Below are 21398 nucleotides of genomic sequence, written 5' to 3'. Positions count from 1 at the left end.
TTTCCAGTGGTCTTAGGAACCGAGACACTGCTCCTTTATCTGTCTCCAGGCAGGTCCATCCACATGCAGATATGCCCACATATGAGTACCCGGCGTGATGACATCATCACACCAACCCCATCACATACACCCCGTACAAATACAGGTGTATGTGACAGGGTTGGTGCCATAATGTACTTATGTGGACCAGTCACACATGTGTCGAGAGCAGCTACTGTGTAGAGAGCAGCTACTGTGTAGAAAGCAGCTGCTGTGTTGAAAGTAGCTACTCTTTAAAAGTAGCTACTCTGTTGAAAGCAGCAGTACTGGAGATAAAATGACACTTCATGAATTATAATTACTGGGTAAATATAAAATCATGTACTGTAAAATCATCAACTACTGCAAAAAAAAATCTGTACCATGGGAACTTAATCTGGATGCTGATCAGTCTTTTTATATTCAGCTATGGTTGATGTGAATACTGCCCCCTTGTGATAGTAATAGGTATGTAAAAAACACAACACAGAATGGTAAATCATAGGAAACTTTAATGAACTGTATTGACTGAACTATGCCATGTATCATCTTTTGTATTATTAAAGCTATTGTTATATATTATTTTCATTAGCAAACCATCCCATGACAATGGATCGTGTAGAGAAGAATGTTAAGAAAAGAAAATATAGTGAGGATTTTTTACAGTATGGTTTTACCTCAATAATTACAGCAGGAATTGAGAAACCGCAATGTGTTATTTCTTGTGAAGTTCTATCAGCCGAATCTATGAAGCCGAACAAACTAAAACGCCATTTTGATAGCAAGCATCTGAGCTTTGCCAGCAAGGAGACCAACTATTTTAGAAGCAAAGCTGATGGACTCAAGAAAGCCAGACTTGACACTGGTGGCAAGTACCACAAACAAAATATAGCAGCCATTGAAGCTTCATATTTGGTGGCACTCAGAATCACCAGAGTTTTGAAACCTCATACCATTGCTGAGGATTTACTGTTGCCAGCTGCCAAAGACATTGTTCGAGTTATGATCGGAGACGAATTTGTTACGAAATTGAGTGCATTTTCCTTATCTAATGACACTGTCTGCAGAAGAATAGATGACATGTCTGCTGATATTCTTGATCAGGTAATCCAGGAAATAAAATCTGCTCCACTTCCAATATTTAGTATCCAGCTTGATGAATCTACAGACGTTGCAAATGTCTGTAGTTACTGGTTTATGTGAGGTATATTAATGACTAGAGGCCCAGTGCACGAAATTCGTGCACGGGGGGTGGGTGTCCCTCAGCCCAGCCTACACCCTCTCCAGTTTGGGATCCCTCTCACAATCCAGGACTGCTGGCTTCCAACTGCTCGCCTGCCTGCCTTCCTGATTGCCCCTAACTGCTTCTGTCTGGCAGCCTGATCACCCCCTAACCACTCCCCTGCCAGCCTGATTGATGCCTAACTGATCCCTTGCCAGCCTGTTTGCCCCTAACTGCCCTTCCCTGCAGGCCTGGTCACCCCTAACTGCCCTCCCCTGCAGCCCTGGTCTCCCCCAACTGCTCTCCCCTGCAGGCCTGGGTCCCTCCCAACTGCCTTTCCCTGCAGGCCCGGTCGCCCCCAACTTCCCTCCTCTGCCAGCCGGGTCACCCCTAACTGCCCTTCCCTACAGGCCTGGTCACCCCAACTTCCCTCCTCTGCCAGCTTGATTGCCCCCAACTGCCCTCCCTTGCAGGCCTGGTCCCTCCCAACTGCCCTTCCCTGTTGGCCTGATTGCCCACAACTGCCCTCCCTTGCAGGCCTGGTCCCTCCCAACTGCCCTCCCTTGCTGGCCATCTTGTGGTGGCCATCTTGGGTCCACATGGGGGCAGGATCTTTGACCACATGGGGGCAGCCATCTTGTGTGTTGGAGTGATGGTCAATCTGCATATTACTCTTTTATTAGATAGGATAGAGGACTGCTGTACGGGTGGGGGCCAGCTGGTTTTCCTTGAAGGGTGTCCAGGATCAGGGTGGGGGTTCCCTTGGGGCATGGGGCGGCCTGGGTGAGGGGCCTGTGGTGGTTTGCAGGCCGGCCACACCCCCTGGCAACCCAAGCGGAAGCCCTAGTATCTGGGGTTTATTTATCTTCTACAATTGAAACTTTGTAGCCTGGAGCGGAGCCAAGCCTTCTGCTTGCTCCGTGGTGGCAGCCATTTCTCTCGGGATTTATGTATCTTCTATAATTGAAACTTTGTAGCCTTAAGCGGAGGCCTGGGCCGGCCAGGGTGTGCGGAAAGGTTGGCTTCCTCCATCGCCGCGGGCAACCCTAGCCTCCTGCTCTTTCCAGCTCCATGGCTGCCGCCATTTCTGTTTGGGTTTATGTATCTTCTATCATTGAAACTTTGTAGCCTTGAGTGGAGGCCTAAGCCGGCAAGGGCAGGCGGAAAGCTTGGCTTCCTCCATTGCCAGGGAAACCCAAGCCTTCCTCCTGCTCTCCGTGGCCATAGCCATCTTGGTTGGGTTTATTTGCATATTTGTTCCTGATTGGCTGGTGGGCGTGGCTTGTAGGTGTAGCAGAGTGATGGTTAATTTGCATATTACTCTTTTATTATATAGGATGGCGACTTTAAAGATGTGTTTCTTTTTTGCAAACCTCTTGAAATGACAACTACTGCATGTGATGTATTTGACACAGTTGGTTCATTTCTGAAAGAGAATAAGATCTCTTGGGAAAAGGTTTGTGGTGTTTGCACAGATGGTGCTCCAGCTATGCTAGCATGTCAATCTGGATTTCAACGTTTGGTACTGAATGAGTCACCAAAAGTCATTGAATTCACTGTATGATTCATCGGCAAATATTAGCAACAAAGACGCTGCCACAAGAGTTACAAGAAGTAATGAAAAGCGTCATAAGTTCTGTCAATTTTGTAATGGCGAGCACTTTAAACAGTCTACTATGCAACGAGTTGGATGCGCCAAACAATGCTCTGCTATTTCACACTGAAGTGAGATCGTTGTCGAGAGGAAAAGTTTTAAAACGTGTTTTGAGCTTCGTGATGAACTCAAAATGCCTTTTAATCAGAAAGCAAGACCACAGTTCGAAGCACTTTTCAGCAATAAAACTGAACTGCAGAAAATAGCTTACTTGGTTGACATCTTTGCCATCTTGAATGAGTTAAATTTATCACTGCAAGGACCAAATGCAACATGCCTCAATTTGTCTGAAAAGATCCGATCATTGCAAATGAAACTTCAGCTTTGGCAAAAAAAATTGGATGAAAATAAAATTTACATGTTGCCTACCTTATCTGCTTTCTTTGAGGAACATGTCATTGAATCAGACAAAAGGATTACGATGATAATTTCTGTGAAAGAACACTTGCACATGCTTGCAGACGAAATTTCATCATACTTCCCAAATCTACCTGACACCACATTTGCACTTGCCAGAAGCCCATTCACAGTCAAAGCTGAAGATGTTCCTGAGACAGCACAAGAGGAGTTCATTGAACTTATTAACAGGGATGCAGCAAGAACTGATTTCTCTACAATGCCAGTTACAAAATTCTGGATCAAGTGTTTGCAGTCATATCCTGTTCTGTCTGAGACTGTGTTGCACCGCCTTCTTCCATTTCCAACAACATATCTTTGTGAAACAGTGTTTTCCAGCTTGTTGTTTATCAAGTCTAAATACAGAAGTAGACTTGTTGTGGAAGATGATCTTCGTTGTGCTCTTGCAAAGACTGCCCAAGAATTTCTGATCTGGTGAGAAAGAAGCAATCTCAACCTCCGCACTGACGTTGGCTTTTTACGCATACTGTCGCAAAATGTAGCAATGTAGTTTACTGTTGTTATGTTAAGACAAAATTTCATTTATTTTTAATTAGAAATAAATATTTCACAATATATAATTACATGTTGTTTTTGTGATTAATCACTATGCTTTAATTATGTTCAATTTGTAACAATGAAAATACATCCTGCATATCAGATGCATTACGATTTATAACAGTAGCAAAATTACAGTTATGAAGCAGCAACAAAAATAATTTTATGGTTGGGGGTCACCACAACATGAGGAACTGTATAAAAGGGTCGCAGCATTAGGAAGGTTGAGAACCACTGCTCTAGAGACTGCCTCTGTCTACAGACTAACAGGATTCCCGACTTGAATTGCCCTGAGGCAATTGTCCTCAGGTGTGGCGAGAGTTTTTTCAACAGGGTGGGGCAGTTGCTTCTGCCTGGAGGCTAATTGTTACTTTTAATCTCTTAAGTGGCCTCAGGGCAAGGTGTTTTCCAATAGGGTGTGTTGACTGTCTTCCCCCCAAGCAAGGTAAATGTCTATATGGGAAAGATGTCCTCCACTGCATGAGGGAATGACTCAGCCCAGGAAACTTGGGGTGTCTGCCTTCTGAGCTCTATCCCCCGAGTTCCCAGTCCTGGGTTCTGCTCTCACAGCTCCAGTCCACTTCACCCTCCCTCTGCCAGAGGTGGTGGGTGGCTCCACAGGGAATGTTTATGCATTGGCCCTTTAAGAGGTTGCCCAAACTTTCAGCTGCCACTCCCTGGCAGACAGCACCCTGCTGCTTTTCACAGCTAGATGTCATGTGGGTTCTCTCCTCAGTTTGGTGCTCTCTGCTGGGGAGCCCAGTTTGGGGATTAGATCCCAGAGTTCTCAATGGCACCCCCCACAACTGAGATATCTCTGTGGGACTTTAGTTGCTGTCTGTGGGTGCCCGGCCAGCCCTTATGCACCTCTGCCCCTTCTACCAGTCTCTATGTGGTCTCCACCTTCCATCCTCAGGTATCAGGGTTCTCTCCTGTGAGTTTTCCATTGATTATTCAGGAAGCCTTTCCATATTTTAGTTATAATTTCAGCTTTTTCCTGGGAGCATGTCCATGCAGCATCCTCCCATTGATACTTAGAGAGAGTGGAAGTGAGGGGGAGAGACAGAGAGAAACATTGATGTGATAGAGACCCATTGATTGATGACTTCCTGACCAGGGCTGGGGATGGAGCCTGCAAACAAGGTACATTCCCTTGACTGGGAATCAAACCCCGACCCTTCAGTCCATGGGACAGTGCTCTAACGGTTAGAGTCTCACCACTGAGCAAGCTGGCTGGGGCTGTGAGCTCTGCTCTTCATTCCTGGTTTCCGTCTGACTAATTTTACTTGTTGTGCTCTCACTGGACCCTCATTTGTAAATTCACATGTCTCAGTTCTGGGGAATTTCCTGGAATTATTTCATTTTCTCTCTTCTCTCTTTTGGCCCTTCTGTTATTCAGATGTCCACTCACTTGAACTTGTCCTCTTCTTTTCTTTTTTCTCCTGATCTTCACCCATTTGTCTTCTTGCTCTGCTTTCTGGAAGTTTCCCTCATCTTTATCTTGCAGCCCTGATATTGAATTTTAATTTCTGCTTTCTTATTTTTACTACCCAAGAGAGTTGCTTTCTGAATGTTCCCTTTTTGTGGTAACCATCCTTGTTTTATGAGTGCAATATATTCCCCATCTAAGAATGTTTGTGATTTTTGTTAAAGTATTCTCTTCCCCGCTTAATTTGTTTAGTCCAAGTTGCTTTTTTTCTATTAGATCCCTCTCTTGCTCAATAGTGGCTAAAAGCTATTGGCTATTAGTTCATATTAAGAAGAAACTCAGACTGGGGACTCTGAGCATGTATGTGTCGATGGCTGGCTGTGAGCTTCACTCACTTTAGGGAGGGCTGGCTGTGTGTTGCACAGACTTTCTGCTATGTAATACACAGAGCCCCTCTCTTTAACCTCTTCCCCCCTCCCCCCTTGCTGTGTCTCACTTATCTTGAGCCTTTTAGGGATTCTGCTGTGTAAATTGGATTGGCTCTTGTCCCCACTCCTGGCTAGGAATTCAATTTTTTGTTTCTCCTAAGCCTTTTACCATTTTGTGCACTGCTTTCCAGTTTCTAGAACATTTTCCTGTTTTCCCTCTCCTTGATCATGAGGGGTTTGCCTTAAACTCTGCCTCCTTTACTGTTGTTGAAGTGGGGTTGCAAGAGCAAGCAAAAGTAAACCTGTGTTTTCAACCTGACATCTTTACTTGGGTCTGTTTTTGTTTGTTTATTCATATACTTTATTACATCAACTCTATTGATGTTTAATCAAAGTACAGTTAACTGCATGTATTTAAAATGAACAATCTATTCCATTTTGACATGTGTATACACCTGTGACATCATCACCACAATTAAGATAATGAATATTACATCATCCACAATGGTTTTCTTAAACCCCTTTGACATTCTTCCCAGCCCCATCCCCAGGCAACCACTCATCCACTTTCTTTCTTTCTTTTTTTAAATACTTTTTAAAAACCCTCACCCAAGGATATGTTTTTTTTCTTCTTTTAATCCTGAGGATTTTGTTTTATTGACTTGACAGAGAGAGAGAGAACATTGATCAGTTGTCTCTGGTACATTCTCCAGTCAGAGACTGAACCTGAAACTCAGGTATGTGCCCGGACCAGGAATCAAACCCACCACCTTCTGGTGTATGGGATGATGCTCCAACCAACTGAACCATCCAGTCAGGGCAATACTTCTTTTTTTTTTTTTGATTGATTTTTTTTTTTAGAGAAGAAGGGGGAGAGAGAGAGAAACATCAATTTATTGTTCCACTTATTTTTGTATTCATTGGTTGATCCTTATATGTGCCCTGACCCAGGATCGAACTCTCAACATTGGCATATCAGGACGATGCTCTAACCAACTGAGCCACCTAGCCAGGGTAATCTGCTTTCTGTCTCCATAAAATAGTCTATATTTTCTAGGATTTTATATAAATGAAATTACACAGAATATACTAATTTTTTCTTTTACAAATTATTATTGATTGATTTTAGAGAGGAAGGGAGAGAGAAATCTTGATTTGTTGTTCCAATTATTTATGAATTCATTATTTGATTCTTTTTTATTTTTATTTTTGTAAGAGTTTATTTGAGCCAAACTGATGACATGTGCTGGGGAACAAGATCTCAAATGTTGCCCAGCTGATGTTGCTCAGTGGTTGAGCATTGACCTATTTTTTTAAATTGATTTTAGAGAGGAAGTGAGAGGGAGAGAGATAGAAACATCAATAATGAGAGAGAATCATTGATGGGCTACTCCTGTACACTCCCTCCTGGGGATCGAGCCTGCAACCCGGGCATGTGCCTTTGACCGGAATCGAACCTGGGACCCTTCAGTCGACAGGCCGACACTATCCATTGAGCCAAGCCAGGTAGGGCAGCATTTGCCTATAAACCAGGCAGTCAGGGCACATGCCCAGGTTGTGGGCTCGATCCCCAGTAAGGGGCATGCAGGAGGCAGCTGATCAATGACTCTCATTGATGTTTCTCTCTCTCGCCCCCTCTCCCTTCCTCTCTGAAATCAATAAAAATATATATATATATTTAAAATATCTCAAATGTTCCCTATTGGTTGATTCTTGTATGTGTCCTGACCAAGGATCAAACCTGCAACCTTGGTGTATCAGGATAACACTCTAACCAGCTGAGCTACTGGGCCAGGGCTATACCAAATGTTTTCTATGGCTTTTTTTCATTCAGCACAATGATTCTGAGATTTGTTCATGTTGCATTATCAATAGTTAATTCCTTTATATGGCTAAGTATTATCTATTGCATGGATATACCAGTTTGTTTATTCATTCACTGTTGAGGGACATGTTGGATTATTTCTAGATTTGGCTATTACAGGTAGAGCTACTCTAAACATTTATGTACAAGTCTTTGTGTGAATATGTTTTTGAGGTTTTTTTTTTAAGTGGAATGGATGAGTCATGTGGTAGGTGTATGTTTAAACGTTTTTGAGTAACCACCCAACTGTTTTCCAAAGTGGTTGTAACATTTTATATTCCCACTAGTAGTATATGAGAGTTCCAGTTGCTCCATCTTCTTGCCCAAACTTGTTATGACCAGTCTTCTATTGAGAATAACTGTAATTTGCATTTCTCTAATGACTAATGATGTTTAGTATCTTTTTATGTGCTTGTTGGCATCCATAAATCTTTTGTAAAGTGTCATTTTAAATCTTTTGCTCATTTTTACTGTGTTGTTTGTCTTATTACACTGTAAGAGTTTTTACAACATAAGAATTTAAATTTTTTTCTCCTTTAAAAAATGAGTTATAGTTCACATACCATAAAATTCACCCTTTTAAAGAGTACAATTCTGTGGGTTTTTAAGCATATTCACAAAGTTGTGCAACCATCACCACTATCTAACCCCAAACATCCGCCCCTCAATAATCCCCAGACCCTTAGCAATCACACCTCCAACCCTCTCCCCCTAGTCCTTGGCAACCACAAATCTAATTTCTGTCTCTATGGGAAATTTGATACAGATGGAATTAACACAGTATGTGGTCTTTTGTGCCTGGCTTCTTTCACTCGGCATAATGTTTTCAAGGCTCATCCATGCTATAGTATGAATCTGTACTTCATTCCAGTTTATGACCAAATAATATTTCACTGTATTGAGGACATACCGCATTCATCAGTTGCTGGACATTTGAATTTTTCTTACTTTGGCTATTATGAATAATAATACCATTATGAAAATGTATGTACACGTTTTTGTATGGACACATGCTTACAATTCTCCACACCTAGGAGTGGAATTGCTGGGTCACATGGTAAGCCTATGTTTAACTTTTCAAGAACCGCCAGACTGTTTTCCAAAGCAGCTGCACCATTTTGCATCCCACCAGCAATTTACGAGGGTTCAATTTCTGCACATCCTCACCAACAGTTGTAATTGTGTGTTTTTTTTTTTGAGTGTGTGTGAAGTGGTATCTCAATGTGGTTTTGATTTACATTTCCCTAATGACTAATGATGTTGAACATTTTTGCATGTGCTTACTGCTCATTTGTATATCTTCTTTGGTGTAATGTCTGCTATAAACTTTTGCTTATTTTTAATTGGGTTGTCATTTTACTGTGGAATTGTATACTTATATATTTTAGATGCAAGTCCTTTGTTTGATATATGTGTTGGGGATATTTTCTCCCTGATTGTGGCTTGCCTTTTTTTTTTTTTAATTGGATCTTTCAAAGAGCACAAGTTCATAATTTTGATAAAGTCCAATATATCAATTTTTTATTTTATGTTTTTTTGTGTGTTCTACCTGAGAAACGTTTGCCTAACTCAAAGATGCAAATATTTCCCCCGTATTCTCTTTTATACATTTATAGTTTTAGGTTTTACATTTAGGTTTGTGATCTGTTCAAGTGTTTCTGTATATGATGTGAGTTAAGCATCATGTTTGACTGAGGATATTTTCAATTACTTCTTTTTTTAAAATGTATTTTTATTGATTTTAGAAAGGAAGGAAAAGGGAGAGAGATAGACACATCAATGAAGAGAGAGAATCATTGATCGGCTGCCTCCTGCATGCCCCCTATCGGGGATCGAGCCTGCAACCGTGACCTCCTGGTTCATAGGTCGACACTCAACCACTGAGCCACGCTGGCCAGGCCAATTATTTCTTTATCTATGTTATTACATATATGTTGACATTGCATTTTATTTTATACTAGTGGCCCGGTGCATGAAATTCGTGCATGGGGGGTTGTCCTTCAGCCCGGCCTGCACCCTCTCCAATCTGGGACCCCTCAAAGGATGTCCTACTGCCAGTTTACAGGGATTGGGCCTAAACCGGCAGTGGGACATCCCTCTCACAATCCAGAACTGCTGGCTCCTAGCCGCTCACCTGCCTGCCTGCCTGCCTGATTGCCCCTAACCACTCTGCCTTCCGGCCCGCTCGCTCCCAAATGCCCCCCCTGCCAGCCTGATTACCCCCAACTGCCCCCATGCCAGTGTTCTCACCTCCAACTGCCCCCCCTGCTGGCCTGCTCACCCCCACTTTTCCTCCCCACTGGCCTGCTCGCCCCCAATTGCCCCCCTGCTGGCCTGTTCACCCCAAACTGCCCCTCTGCTGTCCTGATCACCCCCAACTGACCCCCACTGATGGCCTGCTCGCCCCCAAATGGCCCCCCTGCCACCGGCCTGATCACCCACAACTGCTGTCCCATCCTGGCCTGATCACCCACAACTGCCCTCCCCTCTTGGCCTCTAACCACCTCTACCTCAGCCCCGCCACCATGGCTTTGTCCAGAAGAATGTCTGGAAGGTCTCCCAGTCTAATTAGCATATTACCCTTTTATTAGTATAGATAGAGGCCTGGTGCACGGGTGGGGGCTGGCTGGTTTGCCCTGAAGGGTGTCCCAGATCAGGATGAGGTTCCCTTGGGGCGTGGGGCTGTCTGGGTGAGGGGCCCGTGGTGGTTTGCAGGCTGCCACGCCCCCATGGGGTGAGGGTCCCCACTGGGGGGCTGTGTCCAGTCTGGGTGAGGGGATGAAGGCTGTTTCCAAGCTGGCCACACCCCCTTCAGGGTGGGGGTTCCCGCTGAGGTGCCTGGCCAGCCTGGGTGAGGGGCTGATGGCTGTTTGCAGGCTGGCCAAGCCCCCCAGGGGGGACCCTCACCCCATGGGGGTGGGGCCAGCCTCGGTAAAGGGCTGAGTGCCGTTTTCATGCTGGCCACACCCCCCAGTGACCCAGGATCCCAGCCCCTCCTTCAGCCACGGCCAGGGCGGGCAGGAAGCTTGGCTTCCTCTGTCGCCAGGGGCAACCCAAGCCTCCTGCTTGCTCCAACTTCGTGGCTGCCACCATCTTTGTTGGGTTAATTTGCATACTCACCCCTGATTGACTGGTGGGCATAGCAGAGTGATGGTCAATTTGCATGATTCTCTTTTATTAGTGTAGATTTCACGTGAAGCAAAACGGGAGTATCATTCTTCTTCTTAGCCTAGTCCACCCATCCCACACCTCTTATAAAGGGAAGGTTTTTCTGGGTTATGTTTTTTGTGCTTGTCTTTTTTTAACAGTAAAGATACAGAGATATTTTGCCAATATGTAGCATACTTTTTTGATTCAATACTGTCACATTTCTCTCTATCTTTGACAACACCTGGTAGTATAGTACTTTGGATTTTTTTTTTCTGGATGGTGTAAAGGGATAGCTCACAGTTTTATTGCTGATTTCTCTAGTTGCTAGGAAGCTTAAGTATTTCTTAAACTTATTAACTTATTAACCATCCATATTTCCCTTATATGAATTGTCCATTATGGATATATCCATTATTGATATTTTTATGTAATTCTTCTATTTTTCTTCTTGAATTGCAAAAATTCCTTGTATATACTAAATTAGAATTCTATAATAGTTTATTTTATTTGTGAAACCAAATATTATATATAATAGAGGTCTGATGCACGAAATTTGTGCAAGGGGCTCAGCCCTTGCAGCTGCGGTGGCTTGCCTTGGCCCTTGCAGCCCCGGCTTCGTCTGGAAGGTCATTTAGCTGTCCGGTCTAGTTAGCATATTACGCTTTTATAGATATGCAATAACCATGGTCAGTTTCAGACATTGCAAACATTTTCTTTGTTAACTGTCTATGGTGTTTAGTGAACAGAGATCTTTAATTTTTACATGGTGGAATCCATCATTTTTTCTGCCATAGTCTGTGCTTTCAAAATCTCTATTGCCTCAAGGTATAAAGGATGTCCCCCTTCATGCTCACCTCTTAGCTTTCTGTTTAGATATGTACTCCATCATGTATGTGTTGTGAGGTAGGGGCTCAACTTTATTTTTTTCTATCCTGGTTTACTAGCTCTGTGTCCTAACTGTACTTAGCACAGCTGCTAGGCGGCCAGAGCAGGGTGGCGAGGGGCCCGGGCATCAGGGACCCTGAGGGGGGTGCAGAGACTGACCAGCTTATGTAGTTAGCACAGCCCTGGCAGCTAGAGAGCTGGATTGAGACGACATCATAATGGAGTCAGAATGGCAAGGAGGGAAGGGAGTTCAGGGTTGGGCAGGGCAGGAGAGGCGCGATAAGCCATGAAGTGCTGTGGACAGGAGCAAGCAGTTTGGTTCCTGTGCTGGAGACACAGAAACATTCCTAAATGACAATAATTGAAAATATTACCATAGGCCAGTTGTGAGCAGTAACCCTGGGCCCCAGTGTGATAGGAGGGATTTCCTTTATACCTTCCACACTCCTTGGAGTTGGCACAGAGCAGAGAGTTGACCAGCTAGACTGATGGCAGAGGCGCTAAGAACAATGGTAACCAGAGTTAGGCCCCACGGCAGCCACCCTTCCACAGGGGAGGCTGGGTTATCCTGAAGGTGCTGGCCCTCAGGCCGGAGAGGGGAGCCTCGCTCCCTGTCCAGGATCTGGGGTGGGGTGACAAGCCTGATGTGACTAGCTGTCTGAAGGCTGCAGAGACGTTGGGGACCAGGATGGTGGTGGGTGGCAGGAAGCAGAGGGATCTAACAGTCCTGATGTGAGAGGAAAGTTGGGGGGCAGGGGAGCAGGGGAGCGGGGCCCCAGGGAGTGGTTTGTCCCAGTACAAGCAGAGGTGGAGCTCTGCAGCTGAGCCATGGTGGTCAGGAGGCTGGGTGACACTTCGTTACAGTCCCACATGCCGGCCACATAAGCCGTATCCCATAACCCGTCAACAAAGGTTCCGGGCTGGCTCCCAGGCATCCCGCCGATAGGCTGCTCTGCCTCGAGGGACTCCCCACCCGTGGGGCAGAGGGACAATCCCACAGGGCTTTGTAGGCCTCAGCTTAGAAATGACACATTTCAATGGCTGGAATGTGTCCTATGGCTCTGCCCGCCTGTCACCAGCAGTCATCTCCATCACAGCATGTGCGATGCCTCAGGACTGGCCTTCTCCTGGGCCTGCCTGGGCTTCCAGACTGCCAGGGACCTGCCCTGAAGGGGACATGTTGCTGATGGAGGCCTTGCAGGGCCCAGGGAGACCTGCCCTCCCTGGAGGGGCTGTGAGACCAGCCTTCAGGAAGGAAGGGGAGGGGAGGTTCCTTTGTGCTACCGGGGCCCCTTCCTGCACTTTCTTACTACATGCACTACAAAGGGCTCACACCTGGGAGGAAGTGACACCACAGTGAGCCGAGGGGGGGTTATGGGTGATGCTGCTCTATCTCCTCCCCTCCCCCTGTCCCAGCTTCCATAGAGTGGATAGACTTCTGGGACAAATAGGGAAATAACACATGTGTGATAATGTGTGTGGTGGGTGTGGTGGATGAGGCTTCTGTCCCTGGAGAGACGGGACTGGGGATCTCAGGGCCTCCTGGCTGGTCTGTGGTGCCCTTGTCCCTGGCTTTCACCAGAGAGGCCATCCCCTTGGGTCCTACTTGGTAGGCAAGGAAAGTGGGGCTTGGGTCACTTAAGGGCCTTGACCAAGGCCAGGTGGCAACTTGGGAGGGACCAGGTTCGGAGCCCAGCCTCTTGGCCCTGACCTGACCCTCACCCTCACTCCTTTCCCTCCACCTTGGCACTTGCCTAAGCTGAGCCTGCTGCTCAGACCACATTTGACACATTAAGACCATCCCTTCAGGAGAGCAGAATCGAGTATCAATTCCTTCCAACCCACAGGAGTTGAAAATAAGAGGCCTGTGTCCCCTAGGCCGACCCAGGAAAACCCAGGGGTCGGGGGCGGGAGTGGGAGCCCAGGGCAGGGGCCCAGGGTGTCAGAGGAGTGGAAACAGGATGTGAGTAGAGAGGGGGCTGTGAGAAATAAGGTGCCTCCCAGCAAAGGCGGCCACCTGGTGTAGTGTGTTCTGAGCCACGGAAAAAGACCCTGGGCTGCGTGGGAGGCGTCACATCCGGCTCCCGCCAGGCCTTCCCCAGCCAGAATCTGACCCCTGGGTGGGTGCAGGTGAGAGGACAGAAATGTGGCCCTTTACAGAGATGGCGGGGGAGGGGGGCTCCTAGCTCTCCCAGGGAGGCCTGGTACCCAAGGGTGAAACTGGAAATAAAAGGAGGAGCAGGGCAAAGAGCTCACCCGTCCTTGCAGCCAACACTGATTGAGGGCCTGCTCGGCCAGGCTGAGCCAAGAGCAGGGGAAGCGAAACTGCCGGCCCACTCCTGACTTCAGGGAGGCCCATGCATCGGAGGGTCTCCCGATGAGGCCTGTGAAGGGCAGAGGTGACCTGTGCTCTGGGGGGCCCTGAGAGAGGCCCTGGACTCAGCCTGAGGGTCTGCCAGGGCTTGAAAAATGGGTGGGTGACGGGTGAATAAAGGCGTCCCTGGCCTGAGCACTGTGGGTCAGTGCCACTGAGGGCCTCTTTACTCACCTGGCCAGAGTCCACCCTCTTGGCCTGCTCAGGACTGGCAGTCTCCCCTCTGGCCTGGCCTCTCACTAGCATTCTCCATCCTTGTCAGAGTAAGAACCCTGCCCCATGTCCCCCAGCAAATACAGACAGTGCTGCACTGGACATCTCTGTGCAATTCTTTTTTGCTAGAATAACACCCAGAACCGGGCTTGTGGGTCAAAGAGTATGTGCTTTCAACATTTGGATAGGTCCTACCTCATTGCCCTTTAGAAAAAACAATGCCACCACCCTCTGCCACCGAAAGGGCATGAGGTTACTCATTTACCTGTCCCTCCCGAGCTAAATGTTTGCCAACCTGATGGGCCCAGTGGGTACGATACGCGTTTCCCATATCTACTGGACACTTGCATTTCTTGGCCTGTTGCTGTTCTTTGCCCCCTTTCCTATTGCGCTCGTGGGTTTTTTCTTTTCTTTATCTTTATTATTGTAAGTATTACAGATGTCCCTCTTTCCCCCACTGACCCCCTTCCACCCCTGCCGCCTCCCCCCACCACACCGTCACTGCATTCCTATTGTGTTGCTTGTTTCCTAGAGGCCTCACATCTTTGCTTGCCTTCCCCGCACTCCCTTCCCTCCTTCCCTGTGGGGTTTCTTCCCATGACTGCCATCGGACACACTCTAAGTTTATTTCCTTATTGCCTGTTTCTCCTGCCCCTTGAGAATGTACGAACCAGGAGGGCAGAGGTTTTTGTCATTTGTTTATTTTATTGTTTCTAGCACCTAGGACACTACCTGGCACATAGTAGGCACCCCCCTAATCAATTGTTTTATAAATGAATGAATAAGTGAATAATAACCTTTTTCTAATTGATCTTTTCAGAGAGAGAGGGGAAAGGAGAGGGAGCGAGAGAAACATCCATGAGAGAGAACCATTGATTGGCTGCCTCCTGCATGCCCCCTACTGGGGATCGAGCCCACACCCTGACTGGGAATGGAACCCTAACCCAAGACCTCTTGGTGCACGGAAGGACACTCAACCAACTGAGCCACATTGGCCAGGGCTGAATAATAACCTCTTATCGTTATTTGTTTTTCAAATATTGTCCCCATGTCTCTCACTTGATTTTACCTTTGTTTATGGTAAGTTTAATCAGACAGAAAATTTTAATTTATGTGAGATTAAACCTGTTACATCTTTCACACATGCTTTTGTGTTCTGCATTTAGCTTAAGGCCTTTTTAAACTCAAAGTTATAAACATATTTTGGTATATATGTTCCCTAATACTTGTAGATTTTGGTCTTATTTTAAGTGATTTATTTCTCATGGAATGCATTTTTTAAATGCCATGAGAATGGCTTACCAGTTGTCCCATTGCTGTGTTTTAAAGTCTAGTCTTTGCTTTGCTGCTTCTAAATGCCACCTTTATCACTAATTGGACTAGCTAGTTCCATGGATCCATTTGTCCATCACTATGCCAGGACCATACTTATAAAAGCACTAGACTTTTGTAGTTTCTTTTCTTTTTTTATTTATTATTTATTTTTTAAAAATTTTGTTGCAGGTTATTTTTTATCGTGGGAAAACACCTACTCCTTGTTCTTAATTGCAAAAATGTCTTTGCTTTTTTTTGTACCTTTTCTCTCTTAGATGAATATGAAAGCCAGCATATCAGGTCCCGTGAAAACATCTTGTAACTTTGGGCTGTACATTTACAGATCAAGTCAGGTCAGACCTGGCACCTTTATGTCAACTCTGTTCCTGGGACAGACACAAGTCTCTGTATAGTTCGCTTCATCCTGTTCTTCAGCCAAATTTCACTGCCATCTTCCTGTGGGTCTTACACATTTCCATTAGGCTTATTTCTTGGTGGTTTACAGTTTTACCAATATTTTGAATGGCATGATTCTATACAATTTCTCATTGTTTTCCCCAGTATGTGGAAAAGCAATGTTTGTTGTAAGGTGATCTTATATCTGGTTCCCTAGCTTCTCTCTTTTTAGTTGTAATACTCATTAGCTGCTTCTCTTAGATTTTTCTGATGGGCAGTTGTATTTTCTGCAAATAACTATGGGTTAGACCCCACTCCCACCCCCATCTTTGTCTCAGTGAAAGGCCAGGACCTCAGCACACAGCCCGCAGCCATCCAGTGGGCACGCTCGCCTCCTTCCTGCTTTGAGGAGAATGATCCAGGAGCTTCACCCTTAAGCACGATGTTTGCTGGAGTTAAGAAGGCTTCTGTTTTTCTATTTCTTGTGTTCTAAGATGCCACTTTTCCATTGTCTTGAATGGGTGTGGAATGGTATTAGTGTTTCGACATGCTTGTTCGGTGTGGTAGGAACTGTGGAATTTCAGCTGGGCACCTGCTGCCCAGGATAACGAAAACCTTTCTTGCAGTTGGGTGTGGCCAGGTGACTACATTCTGGGCATTGGAGTATAAATAGAAGTGACCCCAATGTCCCAGAAATGCCCTTCAAGCTTTTAAGGGGGCACGTCTTTCTTTGTCCTTCCCTCCTTTCTGCTGGCTGGAATGTTGGTGTGAACGCAGGAGCTGCCATCTGGGACTATGAGGTGACCTTGGAAATGGAGGTTGTACACAGGATAAAAGGACCCAGATGTTTGGATGCTTAAAGGAGGGGAGCCTCCAGGCCAGCCCTGAGTACCTACATCCCAGCTTACACCTGAGTTACTATTCCATCAGCCCAACCCAACCCTGCTAACACACCTGAGTGCTGACAGGGGTGACACAGTCAAACTTGCATTTTAGAAAGTTCATTCTGGCTGCTATGGGGGACATGGACAGGCAGGAAGCAGGTTGGAGGTGGGGTCTGCCGGTCCCTTCAGCCACAGGCCAGGCCACAAGGAACACACCTGAACACACCTATGGTTGAACAAGCCGGTTTGTTTGCAGTCAGGGAGAATGCCGCCGCCCCTGCCCCTGCAAGGAAACCATAGGGCATCTCTGTGAGCGTATATTTCAGAACCCTGCTGTCCCTGTGACTCGCTTTGACAAAGTTGGAGAAGCAGACTCCACTTCTTGATGGCAGAGCAGCAAAATGTTGCATTATTGCTGCCCTCACAGGCCAGCCCTGCATCTGGGGCTGGAGAGGAAGGGTGTCCTCTGAGCCTCGTGATGGCTGGGGCTGGGCAGAGGAGCATGCCATGGGTCACAGAGGGGCCCCACCACTGCCCAGACCTTGGAGCCACAGCAGTGAGGGAGGGAGCCGAAGCGCCCAGACTCTCCTCCTGCTCTCCCTTTGCTGGTGGGTACCTCCTGGCTGACCATTAGGAGGCAGAGGGCCAGGGAGCCAGGGGAGGTGTCCACACAGATTGGAGCAGGGAGGGAAGGGCCTGGGGGGGTGGGGGGAGGCAACAGAACAGCCAGCATAGCCTTGCGCCCCGGAACCTGGGGTGGCCCTGGCATGGAAAAGCTGCTCTACAAACATGTGGAGTGAATATCACAGGGGTTCCTGGCCAGGCTGGGCCCCTCTAATGTGTGTGGCTGGGGTCTGGCAGCCCTGGTTCCTCCAGGGAAATTCCAGGGTGGATGAAAGAGGTGCAAGAGGGGGTGGGGCCAGAACAGAGTGGGCAGCCCCAACAGGAGCCAGGGGGCCTTAAAGGGCCAAGAGCTTGAGTATTAATACCAAGAGAAGGAGGGTTCTGGGGGAAGGTCTGTCCTGGCTGTGGGAGGATGATCACATGTGGCCGAGAAGGCAGTCCAGTGCCTGGGGAGCGGGTGGGGAGGGAGAAAGGGCTTTTCTGGGGTCTCTGCAGAGGTGGGGGCTGCCCCACGTCCCAGGAGGCCAGCCCACTTTCCCACACTCATGAGTCTGTTGTTCCCTAATTATTTACGTGATTTACATGAGGGCAGCCCTTCACATTTTCCAAAATGCCTTCCTGAATGGTGGCTCAATTCAATTCTCAAAACAGCCGGGTGGGCTGTGCTGCTCTGTCCCCTTGCCCAGGGGTGACTGAGGCAGGGGTGACTCACTGAGCCGCCCTCCAGCCCACACTGGGGCTGCCCAGCAGGGCTTGCTGGGAAGGGGAGGGCACCGTTGTTGGTATATAAGCGGTTTCTGTTTCCCTTAGTTGCACTGTGGGGAGACTCTGTTCCCACATGGAGCTCAGTCTGCCCTGGTTCCCTGGTTCTGTGGCCTCACCTCAGTGCTTCCAGGCTGCTGCACACTGCCTGGCCCGTGGCCCCAGAACTATGTGGCCACCCCCCTGCTCAGACAGATACTTCTCCTGGGCCCCTGGGGCTCTGGATAGGGAGGTGAAGATCACAGAGGAAAGCTAGGAGGCTCCTCTGTGACCTGCTTCACAGCCCCACTGCCCAGCCTGGCCTGGCAGGGACTACTCCGTGGTTGAGCATGGGGGCTTGGCAGAGCTCTGCAAAGGGGTGGAGGGAAGGAAGTGCAGCCTGAACAAGACTTGCCCTCTACCCGCCAGCCTGCGGCCCTGGACATGGCCTTGCAGGATGCACGTTCCCTCTCTGGGCCTGTTTCCTCCTATGAAAAGTAAGGCTGATGCAAGTCCCCAGGGTGAGGCCTGGGTGAAGCAAAGCCGAGAAGGAAGGCAGGACGCACCAGAGCCCTCTGCGCCTTCCTCCTTTTTTGTTTTTGTTTGTTTGTTCATTTTTATTGATTTCAGAGTGGAAGGGAGAGGGAGGGAGAGATAGAAACATCAATGATGAGAGGGAATCACCCGTCGGCTGCCTCCTGCATGCCCCCGCTTTGGGGATTGAGCCCGCAACCCTAGCATGTGCCCTTGACTGGAATTGAACCCGGGACCCCTCAGTCCGCAGGCTAACGCTCTATCCACTGAGCCAAACTGGCTAGGGCTACACCTTCCTCCTTGACTGTAGTCTTGTGCCTGGCACTGAGACGCAGCAGATCCCAGAGGGACAGGTGGGCCAGTGGCAGCCTGAGTGGAGAGACTCCAGTGGGATAGGTGCCCTCCCAACTGCATGCCTTCTGGCTGCTGCGCAAGATGCCTCTCCAGGACACGATCCTCTTGCCCTTCTCGGGGTCCTCCTGTGGGCATCCTTCCTCACCCTCAGCACCCACACCAGCAGGGGGGAGGCTCCAGCTGTTAGCATAGGTAGCTAGATATTCACAAGGGAAGGAAGCAAAGGGAGTCGGACATTGTGAGCCTAATGGGCCGTGAGCTGAATGGGACACTGAGCCAGCTTGCTTCCCTGGGAAGTGACAGCTTCACACACTCCCCAGAGAACCACCCGATCCATAGGGGTTAGAACAATAAAGGGGGAGGTAAGCGAGGTGGTGACCATAGAGGCCTGTCAATCTAACCTGGGAAAGGGATCAATTGGTTAGGCAGTGGACCCATCAGAAGCCTGCCAAAGCTTGGGAAGTTGACTGGTTATTTTGAAAAAGTGTCTGTCTGGTTTTTCTCAATCCCAAGATAATATAATCAGCTTAACAAAGAAGCCCTTCTCTCTCCACCCCCACAGCACGCACTGGCCCTGCTCACTCACGTGTTCTCTCCTCAGTGGCCATGTGGACTAGCAGCCGAGCCCTGCAGCTGCGTAGACTCTGAACGCTGGCCCAGGCCGGGCAAACAAACTCAGCTAGCTGGATGGTGAGAGAGGCTGGGCATGGCACAAAATCTGGGCCCAATGAAGGCAAGATTGGCCTTTCTCCGTGGTGAGACAGACAGAGATGGGGCATTGGAAACCCAGGGGAACCCCTCGGATTTTGCATCTGGCACCACAAATAAATCTTATCACCAGACCTCATCCTCCCTTGTGCATCACCTGGAATGCTTTCCTTGTGACACCGCAAGAACCCTACTTCCACTAGCAACACAGCCACCTAGGTTTTTGGCCCATGATTATTGTCCTTGGGGCTGTGCCCTGGAGCCATGGGCCTCCACCGGCTTCCTGCCTTCCATAACTCAGCCCACTGCAGCCCCAGCCAACCCGCCCCAAGATGGCAGGAGCACCAGGCATCTGGGCATGCCCGGTCCCGCAGGCTCTGGGGAGCTGGCCTACATCACTACTGCCCTGCCTTGCCTCCAGGGCGTTTCCTATCATAGACTAAATTTGAGGCCTGCCCTTGCCCTTGGGGAAACTGAGGCAGACATTCCTTGCTCAGGCCCTGCTGTGTGTGAGTCAAGCTGGGGACAGGGTCAGCAGCTACGCCCAGGAAGGAGCAGTGGCAGCAGAGATAAGCTTTCCGGGTTGAGGTGCTTGAGAATGAGCCCCTCCACCCCGACCGCTCTGCTGGGCACCTCTCCCTGAAGCAGTGTTCTGACTTGGGGCAGTGGGTGGGCTCCCAGGGATTGTGTCAGTGGGGGTGACAGCAAAGCCCAGCTCACAATGAGGTGCCCTGGAGGCACCCAGCGCGGGGCCTGACCTCCATGGGAGCCTCACCACCACATCTGCAAAACCAAAGACCAATATAGAGCATCTTGTTTTAGCCTCTAGTCTTCCACATGAAGACCATTCCACAGAGCAGCACTGACCGTGTGTGTGTGTGTGTGTGTGTGTGTTTGTAGGATGCCAGGCTCTGAGAAGTGGCCCTGCTTGGACCCCTGCAGTCTAGTTTCCTTCTGGGGCAGCAAGGGTGGGTGGGGCAGCCTCGAAGAGCAGAGGAAGTCACACCTGAGCTGTCTGAGCTGTCTGAGTGGGTAATGCACTTGGAGAGCTGTGTCCAGGCTGGACTGTGTTCCAGGTTAGACACAGGTTGGTGCTGGTGGGCAGGCGAGTCTCAGGGCTGGTGGTCAGGTGTGCAGCTGCATAGTGCAAGTGGGGCATGTGTGACAGGGCAGTGGGCCCCGGAGCCAGGGACGAGCCTGCAGGCCTGTGGACTAGCCCCTGCGGACACCGGGGTGGGGGATTGCTAATAAAGGGGCTCCTATGGGCTGTCTTGGAGCCTGGGAGGACATCCCAGTGTCCAGGGTGGTGTGTGATGGTGTATGGCACCATCTGTACAAGGTCAGGCATGTGAGTGTATGAGTCTGGGTACATGTGTGTGCGTATGTGCGTGTGCAAGGCCTTCTGTGGATATCTAGGGCAGCTCTATGAGCAGTGATGGCTTCAGCTTTGTCAGAGCCCATCATCTTCAAGGGCAGTACCATCCAATTTCGGGCCCCCTAACCCATCCTCCATAATCCTCTCCAGCCATGTCCTCTCTGGCCCCCACCCTCCAGTCATCTGTGCTGCTAATCCAGCCTGGGCCCCAATTAAGACTGCCAGCCCCCCTGCAACCTCCCCTCTCTGTCCCTTTCCCTCTTCCAGACTATAAAAA

This window comes from Plecotus auritus, assembly GCF_963455305.1.
Source record: "Plecotus auritus genome assembly, chromosome: 8".
Lineage (NCBI taxonomy): Eukaryota > Metazoa > Chordata > Mammalia > Chiroptera > Vespertilionidae > Plecotus > Plecotus auritus.
This window is presented reverse-complemented; position numbering follows the sequence as displayed.